At 39.8% G+C, this 27,450-nt stretch overlaps 1 protein-coding gene across 1 annotated transcript in view; it reads left to right on the top strand.

Moving 5' to 3' along the window:
- Nucleotides 1-15,738: 15,738 nt before the first annotated feature.
- The window catches only part of map4l (microtubule associated protein 4 like), a 126,140-nt gene continuing 114,428 nt past the window's right edge, over nt 15,739-27,450 (top strand). Inside the window, exon 1 of the mRNA XM_067604945.1 lies at nt 15,739-16,616. The gene's annotated coding sequence lies outside the window, so the exon portion shown is untranslated. The remainder of the gene's footprint in view (nt 16,617-27,450) is intronic.

Here is a 27,450-nt window from a genome sequence, read left to right as displayed (position 1 = left end):
CATCAGTCTATTGGGACTTTGAAGAAATTCAGGATACAGTAAATGTGTAAAATGTTGGGTTTATTCCTAAACTTCCCAAAAAGAGGAATTTAGAAAATATTATTTGCTATTTTAGTCGTATCAGTTTCAGCTCACTGGTGAATATCCGATTTACAGTCAATTCTATTAGATAAAACATTGTGAAGCTTTTGAAATTTTACAGCTGGAAATATAAAGCGCATCATTTTCTGTGAGCCTGATACTTTTCCCTGTGAAGATCTACTCCAGGTGTTCAGAACAGCTAAAGCAAAAAATGTTTTGTATATACTGAATATTTAATGGTATAGTTAACAGGATAAATCTTGTGAGTTTGTCAGATTATCAATATTTTAGGAAAGAAAACACAAGGCAAATGAAATACATACATTGTTCTAATAATAAAGCAGCCAACTGTTTCAATGTAGACTGCAAATAAAATCCTTTTTGTTGTCTCTCACCTGTGGCAGACCCCTCCACTCCACTGCTCCCTAATCCCATCCCCTTCATAGGATTTGAGGATTTAGGAAAACACTCCTGCAGACAGCATCTGCGAATTCATTCAAATGGAGGAGGGAGTGAGGGCAGCCGACAATTAGCCCTCTGAATGTTTACCATCACGGCAGACTTAATGTTAAAAGGACATTATCCTTTAGTTTAGATCAAGGTTTTTTCCTTCACATAAATGTCACAGTACAATTTCTGGTTTATAAACCTGTCAATATGAAAATTTAAAAAAATTGCCTGGTACAGTTGAAAACTGCGGAAATTACCTTTATGTAGGGGCCTTAATTACCACTTTTTCAAAAATGTCATGAGTTAAGAAGGTCTGAGAGCTCTGGACACACTCACACACTGCAGACACCTGCCTCTTGAAGAGAGCTGATGGGTCATTTAGTTGTCAAACCTTTTAGCGTTAGCATTCACAAGGAGGATTATTTTCTTTAACCTGCATCTGCCTAAAAGTATCAGATGTGCAACAAGATGAAGCTCTAATGCTGAATCGTTTTATGCAAGTTTTGTGTTTGATGAGATAGAACTCTTTTTTTTTTTTTTAAAAAAACATACAATATCTCATTTAATCTTGTGCAATAGTTTGATTAGGTGAAACATTGGTACAGTTTTTAGTGGGAAAATCTGGTCAAATAGTATCTAATGATAAAAGGTTGTTGCCCCTTTTCTACCCCTGAACTGCACAGTGGCACATTTATCGTTATGACATCAGGGTTCGTGAGCGGTGGCAGTGTTTGTTAGTGGGCTTGGTTTCCCTCCTGAGCCAAAAACATCCCAGCATCCCACAAACACACAGTTGTTTTTGCTTTAAAGCAGCAGTTGCTTTTGGTTTGGCCATGACATGCTGTGGCTTATCTCACTGCTTGGAAGTGACACGGTACGGGTGTGTCACCATACACGCATTTGCGTGTTTGTGTGTATGTGTGTGTGTGTGTGTGTGTGTGTGTGTGTGTGTGTGTGTAGGCATCTGAGATTACTTAACTTGATGTCAGGGAGAGTCACTGGTCATAGATTAGATGTGACTGTATGTGCACTGTCTGACCAGTGTGTGCGTGTGTGTGGAGGGAGAGACCACCTTCCTTGCCAACTGCCAAGTTTCCATTGGTTACCTGACTCCTGACAGAAAGTGTTTAGTTGTGACAGGTATGGATGGAAGGACATGACTGGAAGACGGTGGTCCTTTCACTCTGTACACTGGAAACTATACAGACGGATACAATTAGAGGGGTCAGTAGATGAAGTGTATTTTCCAGCACTGAAGCATATCACATGGCACAGTAGTAGCAGATGCTGACCCTCATGGCCGAGGAAAAAATGACTTAAAGGACTAGATCATACAGACAGTTTGTCTACTGTATGTTATGTATTTACTGTTTTCATTAAGATGGTACAAGGATTGTAACAGCCCCTGCAAAACTACAATGTTCATTATTACTGTTTCAACACTATTTTGAATCATTAGCTGCTAAATTCAAAATAAAAGTCCCCCTCCAGTCATGCTATGGAAGCTACGCAGCTTCTTCTTCGACATTGACTTTGTTTTCTATACATGGTTACACTTCTACGCAGTATGAGAATGGCTTACAGTAGATCAATCTTGTTGCTTTGACTTTCTGCTCTTGGCATCTGCACAAATATTCAACACTACAGGTACATTTGATGTAAACATACAGTCAAACAAGGAGAATGATCTTATCTTGATTGCAGCAAGCTGTATAACCAGCTTGTGGTCAATGTGTTCTTAAACAACGTTCATGTAACTTGTACAACTGCGGCCTCAGTTTGTGGCTCTAATGTGGTCATTGGTTTTACATTGAAGACTTTTGCTTTGGAAATTAAATTAAGTAAACAAAAACAACTTTTAAAATCCCTGCAGGTTGCTAGACAGATTTATATGTCACATTAGGAGAAGCACTGGTGTAAATAATAAAATGAATGATGACTTGAATTTCATTCAGCTGCCTCAGTTTCAGGGTCCTGTTGTTGTGCATGCTGACTCACTGTCACACTGTCACGACTCACTGGTACACTTGAATAGAAAAGAGCCATCGTTATTATTATTAGTAACAGCTGTGCTTCAATGACAAGTTCAACTGTCTGCTGTGAAAAAGGCCTATACTCTACTCTTCTACTCTGCCACTAAGATACTAAGATTACTATTACACTCACTTTCAGTGGACAGTAGGTTAAAAAAAATCAAACTTTATTCAAATAAACAGCTGGAAATAACATGTGCTTGCTTATGTACATGCTGTACATACAGTACTGTGCACTTTAGGAGTAACTGACCTGCCAAATACCTTGAAAAACTGTGTGCAGGTGTACCGAGGAGAACTGCTGCTGTTTTAAAGGCAAAGTGTGCTCACATCAAATACTGACTTAATTTAGATTTCTTCTGTTTAATGAACTTTGTATCAAGTTAACTGATAAACAAAAACTATTCATGGAATTATTTTTGAAAGCATCTTCACTTTGCAGCATTGTTTCACAAGTGCCTAAAACTTTAGCACAGTACTGTATATATTGAGATATTTTTATAAAGATGAACACAGACGTGTCACACCAGAAAAACAAGGACCTTCCAGTTGCTCTTATTTTCTGTTGAGGTAATTGAAACAGACAATGAGTCTCTTGTCTCTTGCTCTCTAGCTCTATGGGCAAAATTTGGTTTGGTTTAGGCACCAAAACTACATTTTTAAAAGGAATAGTTCAACTTAGATTAGATGAGAAGATCGATACCACTCTCATACCTGTTTGTGGAATTGTGTCTTAAAAACAAAAATAAAAATGATAGTTATATGAGAAAAACTTTGGTATGGCTTAAGTTTATGGTTAATATTAGGCACAAAAATGAAGATGAAGAATCCTTGATAAAAATAAAATCTTCACTCACAGCAGGAAATTGTTGCATGAAGCTGTCAGAGAGGGCTGTCATCTGCGTCTGATTTCCCATGTTGCACTTCTACCTTGAACTGACAGCTGACAGCCAGCAGCGTGTTTGGGCATGCACACAGAAACGCATCCACACATGCAGACACATTTGTGTGTGTTTGCTTGTCCATCATCCCCCAGCTCCTCTTTCATCTCAGCTACAGCTCCCCATCACCGGGACAACCAAAATAAACAGCAGAATTCTGGGCACTGTATTGCCTTGACAACATGGGATAAAAGGGGCGTGGCCGGGTGGAACCAGAGGAGAGCCACATCTGGGCTTCATTAGCATCAGCAGCCAATGACAGATGACTTATATTCTGCCCAGCGACACATGTATGGCAGTCTATTCTGACAGAGAGGGAAATGACATCACCAAAGGAAACTGATGTTTCCTGGGCCTCAAGGAGCCGTTTCTGGACCCGGAGAGATTTCATTTAGCTCTAGTTTTATTAGGATTGTCATTAAATGATACTGAAGTGACAGTCGTCCTGTGGTCCAAAATGATCCTAGTGATTGTGTGTGTGTGTGTGTATTTTCTTACCTTTTTGAACACCAAATGTCCTCACAAAACTGGTTGTCATAAGCATATGAGATAGATATGTATATACTCTCTATTCCTTGCCACATTTCTTCCTTATGCCCTATAGCCCTTTTCAGATTTGCATGAAGCTAGCAATGTTATATATTTCACCAGTTAAAATGATGAGTTTTTGTCAGTCAGACCTGTGTGCTGAGAACAACAGTGAGCTGAAAAATAACAATATTAGCATAGCATCATTATAGTATCTGACTAAATTAAGTTATGTCACCATCCCAATGAACATCAGTAAAATAAGATGATTTACTAAACAAATCTCCTCAAAAATAAACCTCATCCAACATTTGAATCTTATGTTACAATGTCAATAAAGAAGAGTGTTTTCTGTTCACTCACAGGCTGTCTCAGTGATGGATTTTAAAACGTACTTTGCTGTTGAAGAAGCCTTGATTAAGGAGCGTAGTGGCCACTGTTTCCACCTGGTATCAATATGTGATCTGTATGTGTATCTGGATCATGAGATAAGTAATAATAATAATAAGTGTTTTCCTTATCTCGACTGTGCCGGCATTATGATCAGATCTCACTATGCAAATTAGTAAGGTGGGGACGGTGGACTTGTCAGTAAACACGGTTAATTTTTAAATCACTTTTTGCAAGGAAGACTTGTTAGCCACCGATACTACTTGCAGCTAGAAGGAAGAGGCAGACTCAGGTGACCTTTCAACTTGCTGGGCGGGTCCTTTTCTTAAGAATGTGGTCACGCTGTACGGTCTGCATTTACACATGGAATCAACATGTCCATATCCAGATACAGATCGCATGTGAAAGCCATTTGACACAAAGCCCATTGAGGCAAATTAGTGATTTGTGATATTGAGCTATAAAAATAAAATTGACTTCACTTGAATAAAAATGAAAAATGTACAGGAAGTGCTGTTCTGATTGTTATTGCTGCTGTAAAAAGGTTTTTTTATTTCATGTATTTTACTTCTTTTACCCTGCACCATAAGGAGAAACACATTTTCATAGACTGATCTGATGATAAAGGATCTCCTCAGCAACATTGGCTCAATGAGAGTGTTTCTTGGTTTATTTAACTGCCCTCTGATTTCTTTGTGCACAAGAGAAGATAATTGAGTAATAAAATGATTACATGATTACTTAGTGAGTGGAACAAAATGCATATTTTTTGTTTTTCTTCCTCTGCACATTGAAACTTGTGCTGCCGCAGCTTCTACATGAATCTGATAACAATCACTTCAGACTTGTGCTGTGTTGAAAGTGATGCAGAAATGTTGTTAGGTCTGACCTACTAAGATTGCCATCAAGACTTTTACAGGTGCATATTCAGACATTAGACCAACATGTAAAATTGCACATCATATCTTACATAACAAAGTGCATGTCTGAAAGATGCTTATGATGTTTTTCTAATTCTTCTCCTGCTCTTCTCTTTTTACACCCCCCCTCTCTCATGCTAACTGCTGCTCTCCTGTTGATTAGTATAATTGTTTCTCTGATGCTCTCAAGTGGCACAGAGCCGAAGGATGGAAAGAGAAGTGAAGGAAGAGGAAAAAGAGGAGGGTAAATGAGGCAGCTGCTCTTTGACCCTGCCCTGGAGAGTCATCAGGACATGGTTAAGTGGGTAGTAGCAATCAACCAATCAGCAGTAAAGGTCAAAGAAAAGTTACATGTGTGTATCTGCGTGCAATCTCCCATTCATAAAATCTAAATTTAGCTGAGATTTGATCACATTCTGTCTTCTGTGTTTTCTTTGCCCTTTTATACACAGTCAAAACTCACTGGATCTCCATTTCAGAGTGTATTTTTCAAAGCTGCCTCACTGCTCCAAAGGAGACTGTGTTTTCTCCTCAGAGGCTAGCTAGCATGCTAGCGCTCCACTGAGATTACTGTGGTCGGTCAAAGCCTCGATCTGGATTTCAGTGGTTTTATTGCAACACAAAAGGCTCTTTGATGCTGGCACTCAAATGTTCAAAACATGAATCATAGATATAGCTGTCGTTTGTGTGGTGAAGCTGAAAAGACTGAAATTTCACTGTTTGCATAATATCCCAATATAAGTAATGGACATACAAGCTAATAGCATTTGCAGTTGGAACATCCGCAGGGTAATATATGTTTCACAGCAAAAATGTGAAATGTTGCTCTTGGTGTATGTATACTAGTAGTAGTAAGATTAAGATTAGAAGTAGACTAAGTAGTACTAATAAGTAGATGTCATGTTTTACACAAGCAATTAAAAATTCCAGGAGGAATAGCTGAACCAAAAGTTTATTGGTGATTGTATTTTTAGCGAGTTAACTGTTTTATTTTAATTATTCTAATAGGTAACTAAAGTCCTTTAAGTGTCTATTATTAATACTTTTATAATAACAATGTATCAAATGACAGTGTGTAATGTGGTTCATAGTGATGAACCTACAGAGAATGATCAGCGACTCTGCAGCTCTCCTCGATTTTACGGAGCTTTATATTGAGTTTCAGCTCATTGTCTAGCTGTCCGGCTGCAACTTTACTGTTTTGGTTCACTCTCAGCGCTCTTATAGTGTCATTTTCAGTTGCAGCAGGCAGCTGTTTTCAGAGACAAAGCTGTAAAAAACCCCTGTACACTACCTGCTCAGCACCAAACAGCAAACAGACACAGTTAGCTGTAGACTAGCTGAACATAGTGGAGCATTTAGCAGCTAAGTGAATATTGGACTTAGATTCACCAAGTGGACAGAAACAGAACTCACAATGAATGATAATGTTGCTCCGTAACTGCTGGATGTGGAAATAAGCAACTGTGTGCTAACAAGTTCAATATATCATCTTAAAAATTGATGATAAAGTGCAATGTTGCGTTCATAACTTGTTTCTACTGCCCCCAAGCAGCCAAAAAATCTGTTATTGCAGGTTCAAGTATTCAATGTAAGAACTGGAACTATTTTTACAGTAAAGGTTTTTTCTATCCCAATTAGCACTGTGCTAATGCTTCATTAATGCCATATGGGACAAAAAGTAGATTTAGCTGAAAAACATTTAACAATGATTCAACTATTTGTACACATTGTTTTTTTTGTTTGTTTTTTTTTTTTGAGGGTTTTTTTTTAATCCAAGGAACACTAGAGATCTTGATTTGTTGTTATTGTAGAACATGAACATGAACTCAAATGCACATGATCTCTATATCAGGAGTACAAATCAACAGACAATATCAGTCATGGTGTTTGAGGGCTTCAGAGCCCTTTGAATGTGTAAAGATTTGCACATTGCTAAATTGTCAATATAACAGCAAAGGCTAATCTTCTGTGATGTGAATCTACTTGACAGCTGTGACAATGTTGTGTCTGATGTCTGTGAAAAAAATACCAATTGTGAAAAGGTTTTCTTTCTTTTTCCATTCCACTTCTGACATGTCTCTTTTTCCCCATCTTCTCCTTCTGTCTCTCCTGGTTTCCTTCGTTCTCTTTGTATTTTTGTGTCACTGTGACTCTGTCTGTCTCTAGTTTCTCCCTGTCTCTGTGACCTGCACTACCACCATTACCAGCATACACTGAGCTTTGCTATGAACATCAACATGATAATGCACAGTGTGTGATAGCACTGCATTTCAAAGTGGTTACAATGACAACAGCATCCAGGTTCATGGGGCCTAACTCCAAAGAAAAATGCAAACCTCTAACAATACACGCTATCATCTTTATTCTGATTGTATTTAAAAGAGACATAATAACTACTTCATTATTACAGCTCAAGAAAAGCTATTCTTTCTGCAATCAAAATTATAAATAAAAAGGTCAGTACATGTGGATTTGGTTTTATGGGTTTTACCAACCAGCAAACTTTGATGGCAATCCTCATTGTGTGTAGATCAAGTCAGAACTCAGTCTGGTTTGTAGTTATGTTCCATGTCTGTTCAGAGAAACTAACTCGTGTCAAGTTAACTCTCCAGAAAAGCAGCAGTCATCACTGCTACTGTACCTGGACTGGATGCAACACATAGCTGATGTGTTTTGCTTGAGTTGAGAACAATCCTGCTCTTTAGCATCAGTCCATTGGTCATGTGAAGCTCCCAGTGTTGATACAGTTTTGCCTGAGGATTTGTCCATAATTTAACACCTTAATTCATTTTTCTATGTCTGACCTGTCAATGCAGATGCTACCAGAACATTAGATTAGAGAATTTTTTTTCTCTTATGTTTCAAGACATTATTTTCCTTTCTTTTGGGTAAAACTCCAAGCCACAGAGATTTTTCAAATCTTATTGCCAATAAGTCTTGAGGTCTTACTATGGTGCTGAATGCTGAAGCCACAGCTTCAAAGCTCTGTCTGTCAATTGGTTGGCTAAAACTACTCAAAACCAAACTCCATACTCTCTGAAAGCCTGTTGTTGGTGTTGACAGATCACTTTCATCCCATTCCTCAGTTCCTCTACTGGCACACACAGATATGTTACAATAAATCTGAGAGCTAAGCACAAAATTTCCACTAAATGTCTGTGTGTGTGTTGGTTAAAATGTTTGACACCCATCAAGATACAAGCAGAATCATAACATGAAAGGAATATCTGGTGGTAGTAAAATGTAGCGATCTCAGGATACTGCTTGGCTTTAGTCCTTTAAACATGGACCTCTAGATCAGTGGTTCCCAAGTTTTTTGGCTTGTGGCCATTTAAAATGAAGCCAACTACTCACACAGGTTGTGTATGTCGGTGAGTTTCTAGCTGTTTAAAGAGTGATGATCCCCTCTCATACACGACACACACCCCTGAACCCTAACCTTAACACTACCATCTCACTGCTCGTGCCTAAAACTAACTAACTAACTAACTTCTGTCTCCCCTTCTGGCAGTGAGAGTAATTACAAAAACACCGTTGACACGTGCTTACATCATATGTTCCACCATAGCCTACTCTGTTGCTACAATTGCGGCTGTAAAACAGTGAATAAATTGTTTTGAGCGACACACAACCCCAGTGAAATGATTCATCTCACTATCAGAATTTGATCCATTGGGTCCAATAACATTTGGAGAGTCTAGAAGAGCTGCATGATTAAATTATTTTATCCCCACTCAAGTTAGTAAAGGGCTAACTGGAAGTTAGCCGGCTCAGCCAGCGAAAGTCAGGCTCAGCCAGGCACCAGATTTAAAAACTCTGTGTACTACGAAATACAGAGAGATTTACCTGGCGGTGATAGACTTAATCAGCATTGTGTGAACTCATTTGGCAAGGGCTCAATGTAACAGACGTTTATATGTAATAAAAGTTCTGCACCATAGCTTCAGGCTAAATTGTGCTAACAGGGTAGGTATCGTAATCAATTAACGTTAAACTTGGTGAAATATTGCAACAATAGTCTGACTCAGTGTGAGTCCTAGAGCCGGAGAGAGCAGCAGGTGAATCACAGCTATCAATCAACGCATTGTACTATAACGTACTTCTGCATTTTCTTCAACCTCAAGCCACAGTAGTTGCCGTTTGGTTCAGATCTGCCCAGTCAAATTGTAACAAGGAGGAAAACAAACCCCCGTTCAACCGGACTAAACAATGCAGGTTTAAGTTTCCTACAAGTCTCACAGTCTCTTTTTTGTCATTTAGACACATCATCAGGTGTAAGATTTGGGGAATAAATACTGTGTGCGTAAAGTACATACATTTGACAAATACTCTTTTATCTCTTTTCTTATTTTTTTGATCATTGAAAGATCTCGGAAACTATTATCATGTGATATGGTTTATGGCAGTTAATTCACAATTACTTTCTAAATAAATGAATAAATGTATGTAATTTTCTTTTGTTTGTCTTCAGTCAGAGTCAGAGATCAAAGCTGTGTCTGTCAGTCTGCTGACTAATGCTGCTAAAAACCAAAGCTTTGACTCACTTCTGTTATTAGGAAACTTTCATCACGTAGTCTGCCAGGGCACGCATAGCAAGCCACCACTGTTTATCGAATCATACTATAATCACGACAAACCACTTTGCATCTAAAAGTGGACTTCAAAGCTGAAATATTTTTGGCTGTCTTCATTCTTTCGTATTTCAGTTTCTTTATTCCTTTCTATATTACAACATCTGTACTTTCTTCCTTTGTTTATCTTGCTCTGTCTTTCCAGTTTCCTTCCTTCTCTCTTGTATTCTCCCTCTCTCTCTCTTTCTGTCTCATTCACTTCTCTCTTTAACCCCATTTACCACTTCACTTATTTCTCTCCCCCTCTCTGCCCTCCTCCATCTATCTCTCTCTCCATCTCTCCCCTCTGTTCTCTTTGACATGTCCTCTGGGTTTCCTGTCCTTTGTGAAACCCACCTCTCTGTCACATCTTGTTTTCCTCATTCTATCCTGTTTTAATCCAGCTCCCGCCCCCCCTGTACAGCAGAGTCACGCTATTGGAGGAAACGGGTGAATGGTAGCTGCTGAGTGACAGGTTATTCTGGGCTGAGTGTGGAGGTAAACATAGCGAGGTAATGGAGGTAAACGTCCGGTCAGTTGGCGGGGTGGGACACAAACAATGGGCCAGTAGGTTCTGGCAGGGCAGCGACACAGTCAGGACTGCCGCTGGGCCAGAAAACCCACTCAAATCACATGAAGCTTCTCTCTTATTACTGAAACGTCTTTCTACAAGATCATTTTAAGCACCTAACCATGTGTCCATATGTTCCTCATGGGAAAAATAATATTGAATATTGTAGTTTTTGACTTTATTGATTTGACAGCTATAGTTCATTTTCACGTTAATACATTTTATTCAAAACACAGAGCAGCAGAGTTCATAAAGTTTTAGCTAAATTAAATTAGTTCCAACTCAACCAGCTACAATATTAAAATGCTGCTTGCTTTATTGATGCATCAGTAATAATAATTCTATAATATAATGTATGATAATGTAGGATCAATCTGCATAATGAGTACTTAAAAGCAGGTAAATGTCCTGCATGAAAGATCATACTTAAGTAAAAGTACATAAGTATTATGAGTTTGATGTACTTAAAGTATTGCAGTAAAAGTAGTGGTTTGGTCCCTCTGACTGATATATTATTATATATGACATCATTAGATTATTAATAGTGAAGCATCAGTGTTAGAGCAGCATGTTACTGTTGTAGCTGCTGGAGGTGGAGCTAATTTCAACTACTTTATTCACAGTTAGCTAATTTAGTCCAGTGGTTTATGAGATGATTAATGGGAGAGGAAAGAAGAAAAAAGTTCTGATACACAAATCTGTTTTCAGTTTTTTGACTTTTTCTTTAATCTTTGATTTTTGCTGAAATATTGGATCATTGAAATATTTATTGAAATGAAACCATGTGAGAATTTTAGAGGGAAAAATCTGTATTTGGTGGAGCTGTTAACAACTCATAGATATTTGAAATGTGACCCCGACTATCCGATTATCCATTATATCAAATCTTCATCTGAAAAGTAACTAAAGCTGTCAAATAAATGTAGTAGAGTAGAAAGTACAATATTTCCCTCTGAAATGTAGTGAAGTGGAAGTATAAAGTAGCATCCAATGGAAAAGCAAAGTACAAGTACCTGAAAATTGTACTGAAGTACAGTACTTGAGTAAATGCATGTAGTTACTTTTCACCACTGGGTAACAGCTAACAGGAACTGCAGAGTCAAGCATTATTCTCTGCAGGCTTATCACTATGAGCAACACCTTTCACATTCCATGTAGTCATCTGATCCACTGTTGTTATAAAAAGTAAAGGATCTAAATACTTCTTCCACCAATGTAAGTAACCAACAAGTCGTAAACATGAGTTCATATGCAAGTTATTTGGCTTGTGAATGTTGATGAAACATAATGCCGCCCAGATTACCTTAACTGCCAATGTCTTTTTTTCCAAAATAGAAAGTACAAAGAGTTTTAAGGGTAAAATAACTTTTCAGTTTAGTTTTTTTTTTTCTGGTAAATGTTTTAAATATTACTCAAGGACAAGTTCAAACAGTTACATGTCCTTCTTGCTTTTTTTCTCACTCTCGCTGCCTCTGTCTACCTGTCATCCCAGTCAGAGTTGATAAACTCAATCTGCAGGCTCAGACAGAGGGAAAACTGCAACTTTGCAATGGTAAATAAGGGTTCTGTGTCTGCGTAGGTGCTGTGCGTCTGTGTGTGTGTGCAGTTTGAGGCCACACACATTTGTGGTACACGAGTGTACACACGCACATACACACACTGACTGTTATCTCACTCTTTATGCGGGACATCTCAGTGTTATGGCTGGCTGCTTTTAGAGATGCAGAGTTAGAAGAGATACTGCAGATACTAGTGGAGAGAGAAACAGACAACATGAACCCACACGGTGCTCACTGCAAGAGTTCAAAATCATTTTGGAGTCAGACTTTCTGTCTAGAAAATAACTCCATTAATATGAGGAACTAAACAAGCCTTGAAAGCCCTTTCTGTGTACTTTCATCCAGGTGGTACAATGTCATCTAAAAATAAAATGAGAATGAATAAGTTCACAAAGGGGGTGGGATACTGCATAGTCAGAGATAATGGCCCTTTAAAGACAGTTTGACATTGGCAGAAGAATTTTGAACAAAGAGGCTGCACTCTACACTGATTTTCCAACAGGTTTTGCTCACAAAGTTCAACTAAATTGATGGGAAAACAAAAACCACGCCATTTGAATGGTATAAAAAGTAGATTTATTTGGATTGTTGAGAGGGTTCAGGATTGGATGAGGATAGTGTATGGTGGGCTGGATGGGGGTCGAGGAGAGGGATGAAGGGGAGCTGAAGGTTGGTCCAGGTCATGTACAGTGGGATGATGGGGTCCAGGAGAGAGATGAATGGGGTCGATGGCATGGGGATGACCGGTGACCAAATGGAATCACAAAGAGGCTGGAGCGTCTGGGAACCCAGGGGTCGAGACTCAGGGTGGGGGACATGTCTCGATGAGCATTCTGCTTGGACTGACTTTGTCGATGTGGGGAGACAGGTTGCCTGTGCAGAGATTTTGGTAGTGGGCCAGGAAGTCTGAAGTGAGGGTCGAACGTTTGGCATAAGATGTGGTTCGGACAGATAACATGCCAAGGTGTGCGTGAAACAAGGCTAGGTATGGTGCCCCTGAGGACAGTTATCTGGAGACGTTAGTTCGGCTGGTGTAGACGTGTATTGTGGAAGATTTAATCTTGAGAATGGAACGGGTGAAGGTGGTGAAGCAGGAGAGGGTCAGGACGTTGAGTGAAGGGAACGAAAGACCGTGGGAGGCATGGAAGCTGAAAATGGAGAGACCGGCTTTCTGAGTCTGGTGCCAAGGATTTAAATTTCTAGTTTATTATGGTCAGCAATGATGTAGTAAGCTGTATGAACGAGGATGACTAGAAGACCGCTCATGCCCCCTAAGAAGGGCTGCGAAGATGATGTGGTATGGTTCATAGAGAGCAGAGGGAGAGGGGGGTGACCGTTCAGGTGGCTGATCGGAGGTGAACCACCTACTGCTGCGTCTGAGCACGGCAGGATGTTAAAGGGATCCAGCCCTTTATGAACCTCGAGGACTGGGTGGAAAACGTGATTGAACCAAGGGCGGGAAAGCGGATGGCATGGTGGTCGGGATGGTCCACCGGTGCATAGTGTAGGGCATTTAACGTCTATGGGTGTTAGAGATGATGGCACGATTGTAGACAGTGTTCAGTGGCGGGATGAAGGAGGGTCAGCAGAGGCTGGAGTGAAAGTGCCAGTGGGCACAGTGTCAAAGATGGGGACCGGCGACAGGGGGTGCTGAAAACACAGAAAAAATACAGTTGGGTGTTGGGGAAGGGAGGGGGGAGGGGGAAAGGAGGGGAACAGGGATAGAACAGGAGGAAATGGAGTGGGTCCAGTGGAGGGAGCACTGTGGCTCGGTGCAACTGTGGCTGAGATAACAGTGGGACCAGTAGTGACTATGGGAAGAAAGAAGAAAAGAGCTGCGGGGGCGGGTGGAGCCGAAAGTGCTGAGGTAGCTGCAGCTGAAGGAAGAGAAGAGGAAAGGATGCCGGGATGAGGGGATGTATGTGCAGGGGTTGATTGTGCAGCCTGCAGACACAGGGATGAGACGAAAACAAATACAAAACGGAGGGGGTTAGAAAGGAGGGAGCTCTGTGGCTTCCTTACATATCAACTAATGATGAGGAAAACCACCAGGATCCCTGAAGCAATGAATCAATATGAAGCGATTGCAATGAAAATTGTTCAGTGTGGCAAAGCAGTTGATACAGTCAGTCAATGTCACTGAAAATGAGGGCATGACCTCAACGATACCTTGAGATGTAAATAAAGGTTGAATGAATGAAAAAAAGCAGACAAGTCAAGGGAGCTATAGTAGCTGTGGCAGGAGGAAGCAAAAAGGGGTGCTGTTAACAAATAATATCGACAGAGGAGAGCCAGGATGATTCATAAAGGACGGATTGAGGCAGGGATGAAGGGATGAGGGTTATGAGATGAGGGTTGAGGGGTGAGGGATGAGGGGTGAGGGATGAAGTTCGAGTGTCGAAGGGTGAGGGATGAGGAGATGAGGGTCAAAGGTCGAGGGGTGAGGGATGAAGGGATGAGGGTCGAGGGTGAGGGATGAAGGATCGAGGGGTGAGAGATGAAGGGATGAAGGTCAAGGGGTGAGGGATGAAGAGATGAGGGTTAAGGGATGAAGGGATGAGGGGTTAGGGTCAAGGGTCGAAGGATGAAGGGAAGAGGGTCGAGGGGTGAGGGATGAAGGGATGAGGGTCGAGGGGTGAGGGATGAAGGGATGAGGGTCGAGGGGTGAAGGGATAAGGGTCGAGGGATGAAGGGATGAGGGTCGAGGGGTGAGGGATGAAGGGATGAGGGTCGAGGGGTGAAGGGATAAGGGTCGAGGGATGAAGGGATGAGGGGTGAGGGATGAAGAGATGCGTGTGAAGTGGTAAGATGTGTGGCTCATAGATGCAGGGATGAAATAAAAACATGAGGCAATTAAGACATAGGGAGATCAGACAGGGAAGGAGCAGGCACAGGGGAAGATACGACCTGGCCCTGCGAGAGGGCTGAACCAGTTGGCTGCGTCGTGACGTCATCGACGTGCGGCGTACAGGTGGCGCTGGGCGGGGAACCCGGAAGTGAGTGGCCGTCTGGAGCGGTGGTGGAGCATGGATGTCTAAAGAGAACTGGATACAGGAAGAGCGCCAGGCTTTGAAGCCAATTTGACATAACGGCCAAACCATATAATTACAACGTCACGTGATGCACATGTAACAGATGTGGTCGGGGCTGCACATCGGCTCTCTCAGAAGACACACACTGCAAAACAACAGAATTTATGCTCAAAAATAGGATGCTATCGCTGAGCTAAGTTAACTACAAGGCGCCAAGAAAGTTAATTGAAAACATCTACAAAACTCATATTAACGATAAAAATAACACAAAACAGCTAGGTAAAGCAATAGTGTTGACAGTAAACAATATGCAAACGTTACAACATAAACCGTTCAATTATCAACGAAAACAATAAAATAGCGCAGCAGCATTTCTCCGTGCAACTTACCCTCAATGTGAGGGACAGAAGGGGGGGCTACGGAAGCTCAGGAGGTACAAGAGAGGCGATGTGCAGCAACACAATTTCTACAGGAATCATTAATAAAACGGTAAATAAAAATTAGACATTAGGATAAAATTCACAACACAAAGTGAAACTAAGGATCATAAAGTGCCGTTTTGTTTTAACACATACTGGCCCAAAAAGATTTTTTCTCATAGACTTACATTGTGAAAGAGACATCTTTAAATCAGCGGATAAATTTTTCTGAGCATCACAACCCCGCGAAATGACTTGTCTCACTATCAGAATTAAATCCGTTCGGTCCGATCACATTTCAAAAGCCTCGAAGAGCCGCATGATTGAATTGTTTTATCCCCATTCAAGTTAGCTGGAGGGCTAAACCGGAAGTAGCAGACTCGGCCAGCGAAAGTCACTAGTGCGCATGCTCTATGGGCCGCACAATGCGGAAGATCGATTTTTTTTGCTTCATGCGCCACTGAGCAACTTTCATACGATAGACCCGCTTCCGACGCTGTATCCAGTTCTCTTTATACATCCATGTGGTGGAGGTGGAGGCAGAGAGGAGCAGGAAGAACCTGGCTTTGTTGTCAGTTCGGCGAAACGGGATCTGTATCCGGAGTTCAGCCTGGCCTTCAGCCGAGGCTGAAGAAGTCTGGGCTCTGTTGTTGTAGGCGGCGTTGTGACATCATCAGTGTGCGGCGATCAATGGCCCGGCGGCGGACAATGAATCCGCAAGAGCTAGAGGATTTGAGCTGCCGGCAGAGGGTTGATAGAAGTAGAGTCTGCATAGAGTTGGACAGTTTGTCTTTATCATCGTTTCGTAGGAGTGGGACGACCGTCTCCTTGAGAGCTCGCCGGAGGTGAGCAAACATCCGGTTGAAGATGTTAATTGCTTGGAAAAGAGCTGTGTCCAAGTGGGCCATTGCGTGGATGCCTGTGGAGCATCTGGATCGCAGCTGATCAGAAGCGCGGCGTCTGGAAGAGAAGGGTTCCATGTGGATGTGGTGGTGAAGGAGATATCTTGTTGGTACTGCTGGATCTAGTCGTGGGCAGTGTGTTGCCAAGGAACATGGATCACGGAGCACGGGCAGGAGGTAAGCGTTTGCAATGCTTGCGATTAGAGAGTAGAGTTGCATAACTCAACAAACAAATTGAACTTCTCCTCCATTCTTACAGTGAAGTTGGCACTACACTTGCATGTTTGAGGGACAGAGTGAGGATGCTGAGTTGCAATTATACCTTTAATAATATGGCAACTACAGTATGGTAAAATTTTGGTTAAGTATAGGAAACTAACACTAATTGTCATTGAACATACAGTAAATCACGCTCTACAGAATCAAGTGTACAGTGATAGAGTAGCAAAAGAGACATTTATTGAAATGAAAATGCCATGGATGTTACCTTGAAAAAGCCACTAACAGGTTATAACCAGCAGTTCTACATGCATGTTCGTGGTAACAGGAGTATTTTGGGGTCCCTGTGACCTCTGACCCTTGTACTCCTTGCTATTGGTTTGTTGTGATGTCTTGGATATTACATTTCCTGAATTATGTCACCAAAAATTCAAATGTGTAAACTGTTAATGTAATTTCAATTTTAACGTAATGTCGAATTACAGTCAAATGTTAGGCTTCCAAAATAATGTTATAAACGGTCACAAAACAAAAACAGAGTTAGAATCGATGCTGTCAGTCTATCCCCTTGAAAACGAAACTGACATCAATATCCTGGCTCTGTCTGGAGGTGTTAGGCTAAGTGGGTCACACACACACACACACACACACACACAAACACACACACACAGAGGAAGTAAGTGAGGCCCTCTCCGTCTGGCAGAGTGGAAGTTGATTCTCTGGAAGGAGTGGGACCTCTCAGTAATTTATTCAACTTGACTGCCAATACAAACCAACTCCGAAATTTACACTGTCTGATCGAGACATGCAACAAGTCTCTGTGATCCCATACAGTGCGCACACACACACACACACACACACACACATACCTATGCTTTTAAGATCTTCAACCCAATATCAGTGACTGATTGTAATTCTGATTATGGGAATGAGATTGTGAACTGTCCTGAGATTTGTAATGAGCATGTTCTAGTAACTGCTCAAATTAAATTAAGACCACCAAACCTTTACTTAAATACATGCAAACTGAATAAAGCAAGACTGACACAAGCTTGATTTTTCTCCAAACATTATGTATTCAGGTGTTGGAGAAAAAAAAATCATCTTTTGCAAGAATAATGGCTTGATGGTTTTACAAGCCAATTTGCTGCAGGCAGAATTCCTTCCAGTCTTCACTCACATTTTATTAACAGTAGCATGAAAGCTGCATGTCCACTGGGTTTTTGGTTGTAATGGCATGAACCAGTGAGATCCAAACAAAACAAATGATTTCTCAGAATCCCCAAATAGACGGACGGACAACAGCACTACGAGAAAAAAACGCAGCATCATCATTCATTTCAATGAGACATAGCGTGGTGCTAACACAAAGAGCTCCAGCAGGAAAAAGAAAAAAAAATACAGTTCCCGCAACAATGTTGAACCTGGCTCAACTATTGGTGCAACACATTCATGCAAGAACCACTGGTATAAACATATTTGTTCTTTAGTGGCACATTTGAGTCATTTCACAGAATTTGTGGCATTCCCCAACTTTCTTTCTCATACACATAATTTTCTTTTAAGTATAAACAAAAGTCACAAGCGATCCAGACCTCTGATAAAGGTCATGAACAGGCAGTCTGCTCTTGTCTAATGGGCAAAAAACACTCATTTGACCTGAAATCATAATGCCTTTATCTGATTAAATCTGGAGTTTAAATATGATACTCTGCTCACAATATCATCATTATTATGGTTTGCCAATTTACTGAGTGGTTTTTAGATTTTACAGTTTTTATTGTCATACTTTGGCACAGTAATTTATAGAGTTGCATATTCCAGCTCCTGCCTCAGAGTCTTTATGCATGTTGCTGTCCAGATGGCTTTTTTACCTGATAACATCACCTACTGTAGGCTATAATATTCTCTCCTCTAATATCTCTGTGACTGTCACATAACTAGCTCTCATATTAGTCATGGAGTGTTTTGCTTTAGAAGGACGTTTTTAGCATCTAACTTCATTTCTGTCACAGTACAGCTGCTCAGAACAGGTCACCTTATAAGAACATTTTAGTGGCATTGGTTATGCTAATGATCAAATCTCACAAACATGCACGTCTTCATGAATAGGTGACATTCATCAGGCTGAAATGAGTGCGGTATGACAAGTTTGTCTAGTTAAGAGACTTTGTTGAATCCAACTTAGAACACTGGTATGAGAAAACGTTAAAAGTTTAGGAGAAGAACAGGCCCATTATGACATCATCCAGCAGGGTACTAGATTCACCAGTTAAATGCTGCATATACACATTCATGGTAGATTAATTTGTTATGTAAATGGATTATTTCTGCTGTTTAAAGTTTTTAAAATTCTGACCCCGAGTATTATATTCTGCTGTGTGTGTGTTTTACTGTCTGATACGCTTTTAAACTCATGGATCTCTGTGACTCTCACCTTGGCTGTTTTCTGGTGTTTCACATGTCAAAGCTTCTTACCATGTCATCACACAAATGTCTCTTTTTAATGCTAATATCTTATTCACTGAGGTGAAATTTCGCCTTTTGTTTTATGATCTAGATTTGAGGTAACCTGTAAGGTTGCCAGACAGAAATGATAGCTACTGCTGCTGTCATATTTTAAACAACCAAACAAGTCCTGGGTTCAGAGGGTAATGGAGAAGAGGAGAGATTGAACGGGGGAGAAAGGGATACAGGGGGGGAAAGAGAGGAGAGGGAGAGCGGGGAAGTAAGGGGGGACCTCTGGACCCTCTTGGAGTGTTTATATAGTGGTGGTAGGATATCCTGCTACATGATGAAATCATTACAGACCTATGTAGTCTTGGTGTGTGTTTGTGTGTGTGTGAGAAAGAGAGATCATGCCAAGGGTCAAAACTCTTTGTTGAATCAAAGTGAAGTCAGTGAGCTGAGCAGGCTGTAGTCCACGCTGTGCAGATCCTGACGATAAAGAAACAAAGGGGTGTTCCAACTGAATGTGAAGTGAAATTCACCTCACTTTATTTGAAAAGATTCGACTGTTGAAGTGTTTTTTTCAGTCTGTTTGTTGGCTCCAAACAATGAACTGAGAGAAGTTTACTGTAGCTAGCTGCAGTTTCTGTAGCTAGCTAGCTACCAACATGCATACATGTGTACCTGTGTTTTTGTGACAGCTCAAAATCCATTCACATATTCCCATTGTTTTTATGTATAATACTGCCTCCAAATGTATTTATTTTTTCAGTCTGGACTCACCTCGAGGTCCACTTTTTTAGCAATTTCTGTTTAAGTAATTAGCTTTATCACTGCAGTAACAAAATAAATGTCTAGAAAACTCACTTCCTCACTGACTAAAGAAATGCATTTAAGAACAGTTACAACATCAACTAGAAAAGGCCATTTCTGAAGAAATTGCATGTGAATGCTGGCTGTTGAAAGACTGACGCTAAACTGGATTGCTGGCTTTAATTTGGATGGAGAAACTGAAGGATTATGCTGAGTTGGAAAAGTGGGGAATGGATTGGTCATTAATTCTCAGTCAGCTATGTTAAATATTTTCAAAAAGTATGAATGAGATTTGAGCGTTGAATAAAACTCCTAATGCATAGAAGAACATTTTAAGTTTTGAATGGAGTATGAATCAGTAGATAAGAGTTGAAAATGCATGAAAAAGCAGCTGAAGCAGTATGAATAGTTGGAAAAGTGGGAAAGGGATGAAGGATGCAACATATAGAGAGAAGCAATGAAAGAAGTTCAAATGGGAGTCACAGAGCAAGGACTTAAATGAGTTTAAGTTTACTGAGATGAAATTGAGGTTTCGTTCTTCTTTGTTGGACTAAAGTTAAAACATCAGATAAGGTCTAAGCACTGACTAGAGTTGAACTGTAAGCACTTTTATTTTGAAAAACTAGGTCCATCCTTAGTTTCCTCTCCAACAGTCACTTTACAGTCAGACTATGGGCCTGAACATTCCACGAAATACACACTGATGTAAAAATCTGAGAAGGGCTGAAAATTTCATTAACTTGAACTGTGATTGTGTAAAAAGTATGAATGATATGAAAATGTTGAATTAATGTGAGAATGTCCCAAGTGTTGTGACCCGTTCAAAGCTTGAATGAAGTTTCCACGTGAATGTAGGAATGATTTGGAAGAGGTTGAAGATGAGTGGGTGTGAATGTTTTTCTAATTGACTTCCATTATAACTAAGGTTCAAACAAAATGTCATGGTTCTCACCATGATCCTGTTGTTTCCTAGTGTCACACCTGCTCATCATTACCTCATTAGTTCGACAGTATATCTACCCCAGCTCTCTTTCAAGGCTTTGCCAGATTGTTCCATCACCCATAGTGGTAGTTAGATACTCAGGCCAACTTTCCAGTGCCATCTTGCACTGTACAAAAGTCATCTGCCTTCCTGCCAAGACTCCTCTACAGCCATGCTCACTTCCCAGCCCTCTGTCTACCTGCTCACTGCTCTTCTCCCCTCCAAGCACCTGTTTGCCCACTCTCCACCACCATCTCAAGCTCCATTCCTGCCAGCTCAGCCTGCCTTCAGCCCCCAGTGCTCCTCTGCCTCTCCAACCCACCACCTTACCCTCATTCATATCGATAAATCTAAATTTTTGCAATAAACCCTCTTAAACTTCTTCTCTGTCTCACTGTGCTGCGTTTGGGTCCACTTGTTGCTGTATTTGTAAGACAAAGTTGAATATTTTAAAGTTTATTGGGATTTGAAAGTTTAATAATCGTTGGAATGTATGAAAGATGTGGAAGATTTCAAAGTTTGAATGGAGTTTGTAGATGAAGGTATGAGAAGAGAAGAGTTGAAAATGTGTCAATTTTGAACCTTCTGTCCATTCATTTGAATGGAGCAAAATTGCGGGAAAACGTTGATTATTTTAGAATGTATGAAGGGTATGAATGAGAAAAGTAGTAGCAATAATGTCCTAATTGAGCTGAACATTTTGATGCTTTACTAGAGTTTCTACCTTGAATAATGTGGAAGGGGTTCAGTGCCCAAAAGTGGGCTGAAGAATAATAAATATTTAGAATGCTTTCAGAAATAACATATGTTTTGAATGCTTTACAGCATTCACACCCATTATAATGACTGACTGTAAACCACTCCACATGACTTTTGCATTCCAATTTTTGTTTTCGCCAAAAAGAGGTTTTGTGAAGAAAACATTAACTAAATAAATCCTTCCTCCTTTTAGACTCACACCACAAAAACACAGAAGACTTCAGACACATTAACCAAGACGAATTCTTTCTTTACTGTCTGCACTTTAATGATCCATTTGATAAACTACATACAGACACAAAGCAAATGAAACAAGCTATTTATGATTGACCATAGCATGTCAGTTCAAAATTATACACTAAACACTTTATGAAAGAGGACAACAGAAGTTGTTGGTAAAACAAATTGTGCACAGCTGTACAGTGAATCAGAATATGATCACACAAAGCCATCATCAAATGGTGACAAATATGACTTCTGATAAATACTTTTTCTTTAACTTTCAACTTAAAAGTTTTAGGTTGTAATGCTTCCATTTTTATCACTGGCAGCTAGTCTAGTAGCATAAACATAGCAGCGTAGGTGGGATAAAGCAGGGTTTTCTGTTAGTGTTGGACATTAGAGTATGAGTATATGGCTACTTCCCGGCAGCAGAATGTACCAGTACAGACATAATGCGCATTGAACCCACAGAAGAATTGGCACTTTGAATTTGTTTGTTCATTTCATGCCAGCACTAAGACTGCATTGTTCTCACACCCTCCACCTCCGAACTAAACCAGCGGATTCCTGAATGTAGTCTTACCAGTAGCTAAGAACACACCAACCAGTAAATAAGTCGCATTTCAGTCTGTCCATTGAACCCTCCATGAAACTACTAGTAAGGCTATTGAAGTAACAGCATTACTGGCATTAATAATTGTTATGTAATTAACTGAATTTCAAATTCTAACCCTTACACAACCTCAAAAAAGTAATCACATTACTGTAACACGTTAGAGAGTCATGCATTACTGCCCAGCGCTGGTGTTGAGAGTGTGCAGAAGCTGATTTTTGCTACTTTGACTTGTCACCTCTGTATATGAAAATGGGATGGGATGAACACTGAAGATTTCTGAATGAACCATTTAGTTAAACATTTTAAAATGAGCAGTATGAGTCCTCTATAGTGTTTTGTTTTGACCTGATAGAGGCTAGTCTGTTGAACTTACATGGTAAATGATGAAATCATGTCTGCAGTAGATCATTAGCTCTCTGTTACTGTAGGACACATTATACTGAGTGACTTCCATCATCTGCTGCTGACACATGGACGATGTCGGTGCATGTCTGTAGCGCTTTAAACAAAACTGACCAACAGGAAAATCTCCAAAACCTTGCTGTTGATGTTCCTTTAATCTTCACTGCTGAGCCATTTCCAGTGTAATAAATGTGCAAACAGTCAGACATAAAACACAGGAAGTAGCATTAGTTCCTGTGGCTGGACTATACTAATAGATCTTATTCTGATACATTGTGAAGACACACACGCACACACACACATACAGACTGTGGTACATGCGATCACCTTTCAGCAGGGCTGCCTCTGAGCAAACATATGTATGTGTATATGTGTGTGTGTGTGTGTGTGTGTGTATGTGTATGTGTGTGTGTTACCCGACCTCTCTCGGTGGTCTTGCCCCTGCTTTTTGCTCCATTCACCTCCAGGGAAGTGATTGAGTAACCAAGTGTTGTGTGTGTGTGTGTGTGTGTGTGTGTGTTGGGGTATGCGTGCATGTGTGTGTGTGTGTATTTAAATGACATGGGACATGGGAGCTTAAAATCTCAGACCATGATCCAGACTCAACTGGAGGAAAAAGTGGCCTGATGGAAGGATGAAAGGGATGGAATGACAGAGAGATGAATGGCTGAAATAAGAAGAGGGGAAAGAGAAAACAAGGGAGGATGAGATAGAGAGAGAGAAAGAGAGAGTCGGTGGAAAAGCAAGGATGGAGGAACATCAGGGCATGTAAACATCAGGAGAGTTGAAGTGTAATGCATATTTGTATCATTTTAAAGTTATAATCCTTAAGGTTTTCATTAAATGAAACCCTGTTTTGGACACTGTTTATGGTTATCATTTTGATTCAGTTTATTTACATTATGTAATTACCTCTCTATGTAGTACTTTTTAATGGAATGGCGGAGTCCACCACTGAAGAAGAAGAAGGAGCAGATGTAATTTTAAGTTTCTGTAAATTCCTAACTTATGAACTTTTTTTGTGGAAGAAACATATCAAGCACAAATTATTATAGCAGATTCTTTTTACATGATATATATCTTATATGACTTTGACATGAAAAAAATCATTATCATTATTATCATTATCATATCATAAGTCTGTTGTAACAGTATAAAAATAAATGAGAGGATGTCCCCCTCAGCCACTGTCAGTAAACGTCAGTGTATGCACTTGTGTGCACATGGAGTTCTTTCTTTCATATGATTCATACAGACTTATATTTATTTCTTATTCCAAGAGGGTAGTTACATAGAAGTCCCACCTGTCTGTCTGTTAGTTAGCAGCTTGTGGAGATCATGCTTTGGTGTGGATCTCAAGACTTTTTTTCATTTTGTGGCTCCAAGACTTTTTAAAAATCTTTGAATCATGTTTTAAAATGTGAGATAGATCATATTGAAACATTTCAGCAGCTTGATCATAAAATACTGCATACATACATCCCATGATCTCATGTCTCTACATATTAGACTTAGGTCCAGATGGACAGATTTAAACATTTTAACATTTTAACAATGTATTTAATATATATATAATATATAAGAGAACTGTGCTACTCAGTAGCAGAGGTGATGCTAAGTGTATTCTAGTTGGAATATGTATAAAGACTTATTTATGATCAAGACAAGAAACAGTACAAAGGACCTTAAGGGGACATGAGATATTATGTTGTGTCCCTCTGCATATAAACACAATTGATATATTTTATCAATTTAAAAATAAAAAACTTGTATTTTGTTAGCATTAATAAACTGTAGTGCAAACATAGAACAATTTGGCATAATAACCCACATTATGTACACATCTTATGTTTTGAGATGCTAGATCATGTTTCATAAAATAGTGTTTACACACCGAGAGATACAAACATACAAAACTCTTTAATACGATTATAATTCTTATAAGAGGCTGAATGTGTTTCTTATCAACCCTAACATACAAAAAACAAACGCATCATTTCCTGTGTCTGTGTTTTTCTTACATTAAGTCGGTGGGATTCTTTGGCAATGTTCTCTCTCTTTCTCCTTCTAAAGTGTACAGTGTTGTCACTCAGACAATGGCAGGCACACTCATACATGGTCCGGTCCCATTTAGGAGGAAATTTTACATTTGTCATGTCTGTCTGTGTGTGTGTTTGTGTGTGTGTGTGTGTGTGTGTGTGTGTGTGTGTTCGGGTCTCCTTTGGGTACCATTTGCTCTCTACTTGCATAAAGTAATGTAAAGAGTTGAAAGGTGCTGAAAAGCAGAGAGCTACAACTTATTCAACAATGAGGCATGTATCACCCAGAGGCCAACTCATACAAACATGGGAGTGAAAGAGGAAACCAGAATGAATGGATTGATGAAAGAGAGAGAGTAAGAGGCTGTGAGGGAAGGAATGTGTGACTTACTGAGTCCTGTGTGTGTTTGCAAGGAGTCTAACAGCATCTGAAGACAGCACACTTCAAAAAATGATTGTGTCGAGGCTTGATTTTCAAGGCAAATACTGATATCAGGTTAGAGAGTTAAAAACAAATCTGTAATATATCGGCCAATATTCATTTTTTGCACAAAAAATATTTGAAATGATCCTTAATTCGTTACAAAAAAAGTTGTGTAAATGTGTACTGAGGCAAGATGTTCTGTACTTGAAGAGTAAACTTAAAGTTTTCATGTTTTAAGACATATATAAAATACTCATGTTTGGTATAATTATTAGTGTTCAGTTAACTAGTTATAAATTCATAAAATGGCATCTCCTCCCTCTCCCTCACAGAAAAATTCACAATTAATGAATATGTTATGTTATGTTCATTTCAAAAGTTTAACTGCTGGACACCAGATGTCTTCCGCTTCAGTCCGTTCTCAGTGTTTGTGCACTGGATTCTTCAAGTTTCCACATCACACTTGTATAAGTTGACTATTGGACAACGATTTGCTCCAAACTATTAATGATGTCACAGATCATGCTCATATGTACGTGTCTTTAACTCGGATTTAACGTGAGCAGGGAAAAAATTTCTCCCTGTAGCACATGAATGTGAAAACAGCCTTCTAGCGTCAAACTCTGCTCATACATCGTTCTGCACAGTGAAGCTCAAACATCCAAGTGAATTAACAAGAAAAAACAAATAGTACACTGTAATATCTCTGCATTTCTGCCACATCTGTGATTAGCGAGTATCAGCTGAAACAATCTGAACATTTGAATTTTTTTATTTCTCACTTAAACAGCATTGATTAACATTTACAGAAGTTTTTAAATATGGAAGTCATTCTGTATGTGTGTTGTTTATGTCCTTGGTTGACTCTTCATATTTGAATGAATGCAACTGAAACACAAGAATAAAGCAGTGATGTACAGTACGTGGTTGTGCAATCCTGCTCTATACATAAACCGGTTCTCTGTTCCCACGAGAGAGACGGCTGCATTGAGAAAAACATCATTCCAGCTTTTCTACTGGATACTGATAATGATCACTAGTAATAAACATGCTGTGTTATGGAATTTTGAATGTTTAGCTGTATAAGTTTGAAGCAGGGTGTCACTGAAAAGGAGGATGTTAGGTCAGTTAAGGTCTTACCATGTGCAGTATCACATGTAGTTCCACTGCAGAGTTCAGACACTTAATATACAATAACTGCTGCTAACACAAACACTGAGGAGACGTCTTGTCTTGTGACATTTGACCAATATGTTGATGAAATAGATTTTAAAAAAAGGTTGTTTGTTAGGAATGACTTTAGCAATCAGAAAAGATGGTTATACACAGAGCGGATCAAAGTTCTTCAACAAATTAATTTTTTAAAAAATGTCTCTGAGCATTTTTCCTCAATGAAAACCACATTAGTAAAACTTTTTATTACGAACTCCTCACACACAGGCAGCCTGTATTTGAGAGCTTCTGACTGTAGGTGTATAAGCACTGCAAGAGAAGAGTTACTGTAGCTCCCCCCACAGTCTGTCTCCTGCACAGCAGAATGTAATCCAAGTCACCTTTCAGCACCAAAGGAATGACAGTCTTACTTCACTAGTTTGATTGATACTAAACTAGCAGCTCAGCTAAATGTCAGTATATCACAGTGTTTCTGTGAGATGACATCCGTCACTACAGAGGACTAAAAAGCCAGACTGCCAGACTACTGGACTTGGCACCAGTGAAAAGTACGCACACAGCCTCTTTGCAAAAATGTAACTGTTATAGCATTAACAAGTTGAAGTATGAAGACTATCAATCAATCTCATCGACAAAGCCTCAGTAGGCTTTATTGTCCTAAACTAACGTAATTCCAGTCAATCCTGACTTCTGCATTTGGTCACAGCTTCTCATCAACGTCCCACCTGTTGTCCTCTCTTGCAACACACCTGGAAAAGAAGTCAGTTTAGTCCACATAGACTGTTGTTATGCTGACTGTTTACTGAGAAATGCGTTTTACTGATCAAAAAAAGAGGAAAAAATTGTAAAATAATATTAAAGTTGCAAAAACCCTTTTGTCCAGTAGGTGGGGCTGTGTGTTCACACTATGCCAG

The sequence above is a fragment of the Thunnus thynnus genome, chromosome 12 (assembly GCF_963924715.1).
Source record: "Thunnus thynnus chromosome 12, fThuThy2.1, whole genome shotgun sequence".
In the NCBI taxonomy this organism is placed as follows: Eukaryota; Metazoa; Chordata; class Actinopteri; order Scombriformes; family Scombridae; genus Thunnus; species Thunnus thynnus.
The sequence above is the reverse complement of the archived record's forward strand: the minus strand, read 5'-3'. Positions and strand labels throughout refer to the sequence as shown.